Below are 13,079 nucleotides of genomic sequence, written 5' to 3'. Positions count from 1 at the left end.
ATTATTAGAGCACATATGTGAAAAGACATGAAATGGAAATTTCAGCCGTCATTCATATTTTTCTTTCCAGATGTCAAAATAATGCCTTTTTTTTTCCCCTCTGCAATTTTCATATTGCAAATACCTTTTAAGAAATAATGATTAAATAAACAACAAATATAGGCTTTTTGAAGTAACCTTAAATGACACTTGCGTGCATAAGTTCTAGGGTTTGTTTCTATTGGTCTGTCACTGAAAAAAATGTCTTCTGCTCCACATTTCCACCACAAAAAATTCTGGAGGAAAGATACACAAGAAGTCTCTTTTCTTCTTTTAGACTTCTTCCTAAAATTGGAAGATCCTTTGAGAACATGCTCTACAACCCCACACAGACAGACACGTACTTCTCCATGGAGGCCAAATGAAGTCTAGGATGTCTTTCCATAAGTATTAATTATTATCCAATATACCAAATACAACATCCAATAATATTTAATACTTCAGCAGCACTCATGTGCACCAAGCACAGTCCAAATGTTCATTCACATTTGTAATTATCAGTATCAAAACCAAAGAGAAACAGATGTGGAAGGAACATAAATTCTTCTAACACAATCAGCTGAAATAGATACTGAGCCTGTTTACTGATTTCAGGTTTTGGTAACCTTAACTGAAAAAAAAAGTATATTCTTGAGACTCCTTTAATAAAAAGCTGACATGGACCTAACCTGCCAGACGAAATCTTAAAATCATTTGGCTAATGTAGAAAACATAGCCAAAAATACAATACTGAGCTTTGAAGAACCATCATACATGTTTGTGATGCTCCCTGGAGGTCTTTGGAACCACAGCACTGCAAATACGTTTTTCCCCTGCCACTGAAATAAACAAAGAACCACCAAAAAGAAAAAATGCATTTCAGTGGTTCAGTGTAATATTGTTTAGATGAAATCACCAAGTCTGATGATATTCAAGAAGCACTTGGACAATGCCTTCAGAGATATGGTGTAAATTTGGGGTTGTCCTGTGCAGGGACAGGAGTTGGACTTGATGATCCTTGTGGGTCCCTTCTAACTCAGGACATTCTACGATTCTATGAAATTTAAGGTCACAGTGTAAGAACGGTTTGGCTGATGCCCAAACTGTTCCAGTTTGCTTTAAAAAGTGTTTCAGTGAGACTTTTTGAAAGACAGGGGTGGTTATTTTCCCTCCTGGCACAGCACTTCAAACCATCTTCAAAGAATTTCAACTCATAATTTTTTTAAAAGTAAACCAACATGATTCTTGGCTTTGAAATTTCCTCATCAGTTTAGCGTAAAGAGGATTTAATGTTTTCTAGAACACCACTTTCTCCAAGGTTCTTCATAGGTACAAGTCAGGGATGAAAATCCAGGAAGCATTACAAAATAAAATGACAATTTCTTCACAAGAAATGTTAAGGCTCAAAATCTAAGTGATCAGTGTAACAATCAGACAATATTATAGAATAAGTCTTAGACATCAAAAGCAAAGGAAAAAAATTCTTAGATTCACACATGGTATAACTTACAAGTAGTCACTTTATAGAAACTCTTTACAAAAGTAGAATTGCTCCCTATGAAACCTTTGTTAAATGATTTCTGCAGAATAGTCATAAATATTTCCATTTAAGAAGGCTCTTTCAGTTCTTTGTTAGTTCCTATTTCACCGCCTAACAAGCCTAGTTCCTGGGAAGTCCTTCCAGATATTATATTGTTCATTTTCATTCCGTAAAACATACTTATAGTCCAGTTAAACATTTTAATTTCTTTCCCTGTCCTTTTTGTTTCCAGTTTATATCCTTGCCTCCCCCAATTACATAGGGCTTATATGCCTCAGAAATACCTTACATAATGACACACGTTTATGAGTTTAATGGAACTCTTTTACCATAAACTAAATTGAACTAGTTTAGATAAGTTAACTTCACCTTCTAACCAGAATGAGATTTTCCTTTCATGCACAAACTAGTAACAGATTCACTCCCCAAAGCTTACAGATTCAACACACCCTTGTGCACTTCAGTAACAATAAAGAAAAAAAAAGGCTCCTAAGCAGCTTATATTATGCGTGTACTTACCTGGACATATTCTCAGCTACAACACTCCTTCCACAAAAACTTTCCCCCATTCTTCAGCCCACCCGTCCTATCTCTTCCCTCTCATAGGTGTCACTCAAGGTTTCCCTAACAAAAAGGAAACACCTGCATGCATTGGCAGTTACTTAATTGGCATCTCCTATCAGTGATTCATCTCAGGAGTCTGATTAAGAAAAGGCAGATCTTTTACTATCTTCTAGCTCTTGCTTTATTCTTCCTGTATATTATATGGTGCAGCTAATAATAAATTCCAGGTTTTTAAAGAACAATAGTGTCCCTTACAGCTAGCTCCCCACAAACAACCTCCCATCCACACCTGCCTTTCCTATTGGCTATGATAATTTCCTCCTGCCTGTTAAAGCAAAGGAGAGTATTTGCTCTTTAAACACCTTTCTCCCCTCTGATGTGTACAGACCCTGGAGCTAATAAAAATTATTTTCCATTCAAAAAATGTTTTCAGTACATAAGAAATATACAAGCCATGATGAAGCATAGCTGAGAAACCAGGACCAAAATGATGCAGAAGCATTACAGCTGTACTAGGGAGACACAAAGATAGTGTTTCTGAATTTAAGCATTCAATTAATATTTTTGCTTTCCTAGCATTCAACTGTTCAATAGAAAGTTAGAGTTTCCCTAAAAAAAGGTCTACTCTTTCTTTTAGTTAAATACTCAATTCCCTCCCCAAAATATTATCTTAACAAAATATTATTGACCAACAGCTGAATACATACGTTGTTGGAGAACTGGCTTCTCTCTTTATCATAGTTTTAATGAAAAACTCTCTGTTCTTCTTCTATCTGAACAACAAAGGTATGAAACAAGATAGGACTTTATTTTCTACCCAGCAGTAAACTTGCTGACATAACTCCTTTGTATTATAGCCCCTTAATGAGTCCACACAATACTAACTTCACCAACTTTTTCATGTGTTGTATTGAGTTCTTGACACAACCTCTTTTGCCATACACACTTAGAGGCCTTTCAGATATGATGAAATGTGGCTGGGATGAGTCATCCTTTACAAATCTTTGATTAACAGGGTGTATGAGTGCAAACATCACAGCCTGCTTACTGGCATCTAGCTTTATCCCAAGACTCACGTACCCAAATGGATCTTAGCAAGCATAAAAATAACAGGGAAAATAGCTAGAGTTGCCACCCTTTTTGTATCCTCTACTGCTCCAGCAAGAACACAGGTTGAGCTGAAGGATCATGCTCACTTGTTAGCAGTGGCGGCAGGAGGTTTGTACGCTCCTGTAGAGGATTGAGTGACTAGAAATTAGGTATCAAGAGCTCCGAGTCTAACTGCACTAGCCACTCCCTGCCCTCAGGGGAACCTAGTCCTGAGGTTCAGAGGTCCACAACAGTTCACATCCTTATGTACACCTGAAGCCCTGTACCGTTATAGTGAATATTGTTATGTTTTCTATACTGTTGTTTCGGTTTATATTAAAACCAGTGTTATCTACATCCCGTAAGAAATATTTGTACCATTCTAGTTTCATATTTCAACTTGCATTAGTATATTTTAAATTGGTCTCCAAAAATTGTCAAGTTTTCCTCCAATATGAAAAAAGTCCAGCTTCCAATATTTCAAAGTGAATGTTTCATGATACGTTTCAAATGAAAATGCAAGTTGTCGTGTTGGTGTAGCTGTTATGGTCTATGAATGTAAGTCAGATAAACTGACTCAGAGAACTCATACAGTCATCAGTGTCAGCTTCCCACTCCCCAGCTGCATCAGTTGGTCTAGTTAAAGATATTCTGTCTTCATATGTTGACTTGCTTAAGACCAAAGTGATATAATCTAGAACTGATATCTTCCATAGATTTAATTTTTTTAGGCATGCTTTTTCACTTTTGGTAGAAGCTCCATCAACAATATTTTCACAATGACCTTTTAGTTTTCTTTAACAGAAGGAAAAAGAATGCAGAAAATTAATTACTTCAGTGTCTGAATCAATTTTTTTCAATCTTCACTTTCCTTTTCATTTGCTAATAGGAAAAGTTTCTCGCTGGCACTTTGCTTCACTCTGGTAAACACTTTTGAAGTTCTTTTTACCTCCTATACCCTTTGGATAGCAGTAACTTATTTAGCTTTTTCCTGACGCTATCTTTTCCCTGCAGCCCTCACTAAGTGGATATGTGATGGTTTCCCATTTTTCACAATTTCCTCAAGCTCACTTTAACCTTCAGTTTTTGTGCATGCACTACTACAGCACATGGGTTAGTCTTTGGGTTTTATATCTAGTTAGTTAGTTATTATTAAGCTCTGAAAAAAAACCCTAAACATGTACTATATAGAATGACCATCCAATGTGAAGGTCACCAATTCCACCATACATTTAAAAAGATAATACTAGAGAACTACAGTAGAAAACACAAAAATTGTGACTCTGTCCTTCACATTCAAAAAGCAGGAACAGAGAGCCATCATTCTCTCACAACGTAGAAATCCCATTTTCCTGTGCTTCAAGTCTGCACATCTTTGGCCCTGCTGCAATTTGTTAATCCAGGAGCAAAAAGAAGAACACAGATCCTGAAATCGTGGACTTTGGTCCCGCGCCATCTCAAAGCATAAACACACAAGCCCCACTGACAGATGTATCAGACCTGGTTTCAGGTCTTCCATATAAACAACTCTGTAACCAAAGCAGTGGCATCTGAAGGGGATTTGATCTCCTATGTATGTTCATGGAGCTAACTATTCCCCCCCAGTTAACTACATTTCCTCAGCCTCCTCACAACTGAGTCCCAGCCAAAATGCTTTCCTCTCTCTCAGTTGCATCACAGATATCCTTAAACACAAACATGAGTGTACTGTATGAAGGGGCAAAGCAATGTTACCAGCCTACTGACAGTACCTCATCCCCTTTATTAACTGCAAGCCCAATAACAGCATCTGAAAAGAAAAAAAAAAAAAAAAAAAGAAAATGGTCACAGCTGAGAGCCAGCAGAGTTGTGGTCTGCAACTATTCCTACCTGTTGACAACAGCTGTTAATCAGACTGAAACCATCTTGGGCTTTAGAATAAAATGACTGCATGGAGGGCTAAGTACATGACTGCATAAGGGAGAGGTATGCAGAATGACTGTTCCTTTTCAACTATACCCCTTCATACATCACAACAAATATAACTGGTAGCTTAAGTTGCATGAAATCATTATTTAATCCTACCTGTGTCTTACATCTCTATTATAAGGAAGATTGTTATTCTTTCTTATTGTCTACTTTTATTTATAGAGTGTTTCTGTTCAATGTAGTATTTCTGTATATATGTAGTTTTGTATTGTTTTTCTTCTGATCCTTTTTGAAGTCTCATTTCAGTCTTTCTTAATTTTCTTTTTTCCACACGCATTATTTCCTTCCTACATTTTCTGACTAGATTTTATTTCATACAAACATATATGTTACCACTTACCTTCCTATACAAGAACGCATGCTTTACTGATTTCTAGGTATAAAATTGTAGTGCTGATACATGACAGTGACTGTTTGCTCTACTACCACCCTAAGATCTCCTGTGTCCACATGAACTCCTGTTGGTGGCTGTCATTTTCCAAAGGCAAGTTGGAAACCAACATGTGTCATAACATACACTGACCTTGGAAACTATTGCAAGGGGAAAATACTCCAAAATTTGACTGGTAAGTATGTAAAACAAGATGATTCTTAGACATCTAGAAAATATTGGAATGTATTACATCAGCAATCTAAGCATTTATTCGCTGTTTACCCACTTCACGCATTATTGTGATTACGTATCAGTGATATTTACTTGTATGCTACAGATAAATAGCTAAACACATTATATTCAGCCTTACTTACATTATGCAATGCACTATATATGTATTAGGCATAAAAGCATACAAATAAGTAACATATATGAATACAGATATTGTTATACTTCAGAGCGCTTTGGTTAGTGTAATGTTTTATTTATTTGCTTGTCCTCCATCAAGCTATTAGCCAGACTGATAACTGATCAAGCAATTGCATTTTAATTGTGGTAATAGAGCAGCTTTGGGATTTATTCCTCTTTGTTTTGTTTCACTACAAAGCAATCATCTTTGCTCAGATGTTTAACCACCCACCCAATTTATCTATTAAAACAGTTTCACAGTCATATTTCATTAATCTCTGCAGGCTCTACAATGGGCATGGCAATTTCTCTCCTACACAGGGTAATTTCTTAATTGCAATGGTGTTGGTTATTGCCTCCTTAATTTTCACTTATACTAATCTACTCTTTTTATTAAATTTGTAGGTGATACCAATGATTTTATATTATTTTGTTAAATACAATAGGCCTGAGCCTGTTCTCTTTTAAACTGATGTTAATCAGGAATCTCCTTAAGGTTATGATTGCAAGTGGAAGGCCCATGGAAGTAACAAGCTACAAGAGGTGAGAGGTATACCCTGAACTCTCAGGTAAGCAGAACTTGTCCTAAGTAGACCTAAAGGGAAACAAGAATGAAGCAGTAAAACAAAACTTGGTCTAAACTGCAAACAACTACAATATCTTCCTTTACGACTTGTATTTAGTAGCGCAATAGTCACCTGTTTTTGAAGTAACATAGCCAAAACTTAAATGTCTTCTATTTAAAAAGAAAAAAAATGTGCCTGTGTAACTACAGTGATAACTGAAGAGTGTATTCGCAGAAGACTGTTATTTATTGTCCTAGTATATCTCCTCTGACAACAGAAATGCTACTGGTTTGGGATATACTTGTTATCTAAGGGATAAAATACCCAAACCAATGCAGCAACAGAATTCAAAGAACAGAGTTAGAACCTTCTTCCAAGATGTAAGGCCTTGAAGATGCAAGTCATAAGGCAGGTCTGAAATGCAGAACTTCAAGACCTGATTGTGAACTCATACTGTAGTATTTCTCTTGTCAGAAGATATTGATGCACAAAAATTGCGCATTAAATGACGATTTCAACTCAACAATCAATCAAAAATTGTAACAACCTGATTCTCTCCTGCCCTGTCGGTTGCTTTCCTCCAAGGTGTGCAGAGTATTTCCTTCAGAGAATGATCCATCTGCTACTTGATTCTCAGAGTGCAAGAGTTGTTTAAACACTCTGTTTTCCTCCATGTTTTGTTTTAAACTTACTTTGTCTCTTTCTACCTATATACCTGGTGAAATAATGGGGTGGTGGCGAGTAACCTTGTGCTGTACGTGTGACTTTTCAATAATATTTGTAAAAATGAATTTCTAATATTGCCTATATTTACGTTGATAGCTCTCAACTAGAGTGTAAGGACCTTGCCTTATCAGCAATACCCTACGCACAGGACCTCTTGAACAATGTCCCCTTGTCACAGATTTCCACCCTCCCGTGTAGGGCAAGTGGGCGTGTTTAGACCTTTAACTGTGTCATGCATTGCAATATATTGCAGACGTTATTTTCAGGTAATCTTCACACACTGTTTAAAAGACTTCATTAAATACTTACGATTTTAAGCCTATTAATGTTTGTTATCTAGACGTATGCTTAGTATATAATGTATATTATCTACAAGACAGTAATGGCAGTTTAGCTATGTGTGATACCCTTGTGTATATATGTAAGTGCTTACATTGTTCTCAGTTATGTTGACCTACGTCGTCATTACCTCACATATACTCTACATTTAGCAGCCAATACACAAATGCTGCACGTTTTTTGTTCTTTTCACTGCCTGAATTTTCAAATGGGATATTTTCTTTCAGTCCGATCATTTCCTACGTCCAATGAGGACTATAATTTAAATATCGCAAACCGGCTGTCTTTGCATTCCATAATGGAGAAAACTTGCCCTGATGATTTACTTTTTCTCTTTTGATTGGGAATAAGTTGCTTAATTTTTAAGAATGTTTGCAGAAAGGAGCAGATGTGACCTCGGAAAGGAATAACTTGAGAAAGAAAAAGCATAGGTAAGTGGAATTTAGTGACTAATTGATTACTGAAGTAACTACACAATTATTAGGGAACGTGATGGATAATTTGGGCGGTGGGGGGGGGTGGAAGCAAGCTGTAGACAAATGAAGCCCTGTTTTTTAAAAATCAGACCCGTTCCTCATACCAGACTGCACAATAGCCCTGCAGGAGCAGCTATGGAAGGGGAGCTTGCATGACATCCGTTTGTAACGTGGCTTTCTCCCGCTTAAACATTGCAACATGTATTACAATACCCGAGGTAACGAATCAATTAAGGGGACCCGGCCCCCGCGGCCCCCCCGCCCCCAGCCCGTGCCCTCTCCGGAGCCGCCGCTCGGCTCTGTAGCTCCCCGGCGCCGGAGCAGTAGGACCCGGCGGCCCCGCGCAGCCACCAATAGCCGCCGCTACTGGGATCTATTTGTATGCAATGCCTCCCGCTCTGCGCGCTAAGAGTAACGCAGATAACGGGTCTGAGAGAATTCTCTTCTGAAGAAGGATTTGATTTTTTTTTTTTTTTTTTTTTCTTCCTCCCAGGGTCCTGATACCGGGGAAGAAATCCGGTCTCATCCCCCTTTTATTCAAAACTCTCCTGAACAGCTTGTCGCCTTCGGCGCGCTCCCTCTCTCTCTGCATACAGGCACCTCGACGCGTTCTCGCTCTGTGCAAGGAAAGTTGCAAAGGACTGCCTGCATGACGGAACCGCTAGTTTTCTGAGAGCCGTCTGATCTCGGAGGGTGAGTCCCCCAACTAGCAGCGAAGTAGCGGCCGGTGCGGGGCCGCCGCCGGCAGCGGCGGGAGGCGGGTGGCCGCTCCCCGCTCCGCCGCCCCCGGGCACCGGCTCCCAGCGCCGCAACAGTTCCCCGGCGGGGCCGGGAGGGGTCACGGCGGGAAGGAGAGGGGGATGCCCGCGGGGTTCCGGGGGGGGGGGTGGGGTGGGGGAAGAGGGGGGGGGCGGTCCAACAAGTTTCCCTGCAGGTAGCGGAGGCGTGCTTATTGTCTGTGAAGTTGCCGGCGGTTTCCCCGGGACGGCGTCCCCCCGCTTTATTGCCGCCCTTTGGCTCCTCGGTCCTTCTTAACAAAGAAGTTTTAGCGCTTGTGCCCGCCGGCCCCGGGGGAACGGCGGGGTGCGCAGGCACAGCGAGGTGGGGCGGGGGGGCGAGGGGAGGATCCCCGCCGCAACTTCTGGCGGGGCGGTCCCGGCAGCCCGCCGGCCCCGGCTGGGGAGAGAAGCTCCGGCTTTGTTTTCGCCGCGTTTGCGATAACCTTTTCCCTTCCCGCGGGAAGGATGCCGCCGCCGGGAGCGGCTCTGCCGGGGGATGGAGCGCCCTCCTCTCCCCTCGCCGGCCCCCGATCCCGGGCGGGCCGGGGCCGGAGTTCAACGGGAGCAGGGGGGGATAGGTATATATACGTGTATGTATGTGTGTATACGTATAGGTGTGTAAATAGCTTCAGAAATGGAAAGCGGCAGCACGGGAGGAGGGCTGTGGTAGCGCACCCGCCAGCACCCGGCTGCGCCGCCCGGGGTGGGGGGGGCGGTGGGGTGGGGCGGGGCGCAGCCGGCGGGTGTGCGGCGCCTCCCCGCACAATGGAGCCCCCCGGCGCTGCCGGGGGGGGTGGGGAGGGAGGGGGGGAGGAGGAGGAGGAGGGAGGTCTCCGGCCCCGCTGCAGCAGCTGCTCCTGCTGCTGCAGTGCCGCAAACCCGCGCCGCCCCCGCCCCGCGGGGCAGCGCCCCCGCGGAGGATGCGCGGGAGGGGTGCGTTGCCGTGGGCCGGGCCGGCCACCGCGGGGGTTCCGCAGCCCCACGCAAGGCACGGCCCGCCGCCACCGCCGGCGGCTGTGGGGGGACCCGGCGCCCCCCGCCCCGGGGTCGCGGGCGGCGCTGAGGGCGGCGCGGCTGCGTGGCGGGGCGGGAGGCTCCGCTCGGCCCCCTGGCTAATGCCACGCCGGAGGGTTAACGGCAAGGGGCTCTTTCTGTGCAGGGTGGGCTGCAGAAGTGTTGCCGCACCTGAGTGTGAAGCTATTTAAAAAAAGAAAAATGGAATACGAAGGGAGAAATGCGAAAAGGTGACATCCGTGAAAATTAGGATGCTGACAAGTTTACCTTTAACGCTATCAGTATCCGTATTTTTTGTAAAGTGTTGTAGGTTATTTTTTCCCCTTCGTGTTCACTGGGACACGTTAAGGTTAATTCACGACCAGTGACTCAAAAATGGATTTAAATGGTCTTAAGATGTTTTGCATTTTAATTTGCTCGTATTTCATATTTTAGTTACGAAAACGAAATCTTTAGAGTTACTAATTATTTTGAGTACACTGAAGAACTTTAGAGGCATTTTTGGGGGAGAAAAAAACATGGTTTGTGACATACCTGTCTTTCACAGATGTGTGGATAGGAGGGACAGTTCTCTAATCCTAGACCGTTGTGCCATAGATGCGTGTTGAGGTTCAACTGATAGGCAAGATCTGGCATTTGAGAAGGCTTCGTATTCAACTGAAGTTCATACTCTTCATTAATGAGAAAAGCCTTTGTTGGATGCAGTTTGTACACAAAACAGCTTAAAATATCCTGTTATATTATGGAGTAATAAGGCTAATCTTCAAACATAGTGTCTGACTTTTTTTTTTCCCTATGTGCTGCTTCTCTTCATTCATTTTTTTATTTGGCTGCATGTATATTTTCTGCTTACATCCCACACTGCTGCAAATTCCAGGGGCATTACACTGGTGTAAACAGGCTCTAAGAATGGGGAAAGAGACCTAGCTTTTGGTGATCAGGGACAGGGAAGACAGGCAGACAGCTAATAAAATTATTCTAGTGCTTCTCAGAGTAGTTCATTACTTTTTCAGTCTTTCAGCAAACACTGCCAAACTTCCTCAAATTGTATAGCGATTGTGTCCCAAGCCCCTACAATAACAGATTCCTGCAAGCATTTTTTGGTACCATGACTGACGCTTGCCCAGAAGCTGCACTGATTTCCATAACAATTCTCATAAAAACAAAGGATGCCATTGTGGCGATGTGAAACAGCTTAGTTGGTGTTCACTGACTTTTTAGTCAGTCAGAGGAAATTGCAATCCTTACCTATTGCTTTCCTTGGTAATATTGAATCCTCAATATTGACTATCGACCAGTTGAGTATTGGAGAAATGAGGACAACTCGACCAATTTTGAATGAAGCTTTTTTCAAGTGTCTTCACCAAAGCATAAATAAAAGGTTTATTAGATGTAATCTCCCAGTAGGCTTTTAAAGAGAACTAAATTCTTAACAAGAGGGAAGGATATTAGTGTTCTGTTGCTTTCCTTTGTTCATGAGATTTCATCTATTCCTGGGTTTTATCTTTTTTTTTTTTTAATTTTTTTTTTTACTTTGTGGACTTTCCATATTGTCTTTTGCTGTAACTGGATTTGGGCCACAATAAGAAACACAATCCACATGGACATGATACATACAAAATACTTCCTTCAAGTAACTTTTCAAGGCCTATGCGCACATCTGAACTTCAGCCTAAGCATTAGAGGCAAGTGTGTTAGCCACAGAGGACTCAAACTTTTTTTGCAGAAACCATAGAAAATTTCAATGTATACGCATGAGCAAATGCAATATACTTTCCTCATGTGTAAAGTATATTAAATACAACTTAGAGAAGTCTTTCTTGTTTTGTCTGGGTTTCCCTGGCTTGTTTGTTGTGGCATATGGCTAGGTGTAAATTTAGCAAACTTGTATAGTTCAACAGGTAAGTCTGGGTTTTGTGGTGTGTTTTTTTGTTTGTTTGTTTGGTTTTTTTAAAGGGGGCATGGAAGAAGGGAGGGATTTATATTTTCTTTACCTTTTACGTGAGAGGAATTCCATGTGCTGTGATCCTTCTGCGGTAGAATCAGCTGTCAAGCAAAGGAGTTCTTAGGTCAAAACATGAAAGTGACTGGGAAACTGTGGGGTTTTTTTTGTTTGCCCAAATTTTGCACTTCTCCTTTTAAGTGTGTTCTATGTCCTGAGAAACATCTAGTGATGTCATGTTGCTTTGCTTAGAGCCAGACCTGGACTCCCAGGTAGCAGGTGGCAAGTTATGTGTAACATGTTAATCCAACAGCAGCTACAAACCTGTGTTTGTGAAAGGACGAGATGAAGAAGTAAACAAAGTGGGCTTAAGCTTTACTTTTCCCACCAGTATATCTTTTCTAGATAGCCTTGTCTGTGGCTTAAAATGAAAATTCTCCTATTTTTTAACATACATAGTACATGTCCTTGTACAACCATGTTTCTGGATGTTCTTGTTACTTTCCTAGCTACATCTTTGATAGCAATCAAGATCAAGGAAAATACTAGAATAACTGCAGAACAAGAGTAATTTTTCTTGCTAACATTATTTGTGAACACTTTATTTTTACATGTATTAGTCGAGCCCTATGGAATTACAGGTTCAGCACTTGGTTATAGGTTCAGGAGGAGCTTGTGGTCTAATGGTTTTTCCATCTTTTTCTGTGTTCCATAATACTATAATTCAACCAATTTGGGTGCGTTTGTGCACATATTTGCCTGTATTGTAGGAAAAATGGCTTCTTCAAGAAAAGCTTAGATAATTTCAAATTTCTAGGCTCATCAAAGTGATACATCACACAACAGAAATATGAAGAGAAATATTGTGTGTCCTCCTCTGCAGTTATAACATGGTAGCCTTAAAAAAAAAAGCTGTAGAAAGGACAGAGAAAATTAATAACCCTATAACCCTTGAAAGAGTCATAAGGCAATTATACACACCTTGAGCATGTAAATTAAAAATGCAGCAGCACCATAAGGTTTCAGAGGACTCAAGTAATCCTTACCCAGCACACAGGGGGGCATAATGAAATATTTCCTCCAATCTACAAGAGGCTTAACAGATATCCTGTGTTTCACCTGTAATATTCTGTCTAAATTGTTCAGTCCATAAATCTTTTGTTTCCTGTCCATCTTCTAATCATCAGTTCTCTCTCACCACCATCAATTTATGGTCTGCCAAACACATCAGTCCTTTGCCTCAATTAAGTCTCTCTGTTCTCCAAACTTCTGCACTC

General features: G+C 41.2%; 1 protein-coding gene across 2 annotated transcripts in view; it reads left to right on the top strand.

The window, feature by feature from the left end:
- Window positions 1-8,474: 8,474 nt before the first annotated feature.
- The window catches only part of ROBO1 (roundabout guidance receptor 1), a 748,981-nt gene continuing 744,376 nt past the window's right edge, over window positions 8,475-13,079 (top strand). For both annotated transcript variants that reach the window (XM_075102152.1, XM_075102145.1), the window contains exon 1: window positions 8,475-8,760. The gene's annotated coding sequence lies outside the window, so the exon portion shown is untranslated. The remainder of the gene's footprint in view (window positions 8,761-13,079) is intronic.

The sequence above is a fragment of the Phalacrocorax aristotelis genome, chromosome 1, assembly GCF_949628215.1.
Source record: "Phalacrocorax aristotelis chromosome 1, bGulAri2.1, whole genome shotgun sequence".
Classification (NCBI taxonomy): domain Eukaryota; kingdom Metazoa; phylum Chordata; class Aves; order Suliformes; family Phalacrocoracidae; genus Phalacrocorax; species Phalacrocorax aristotelis.
This window is presented reverse-complemented; position numbering and strand designations above follow the sequence as displayed.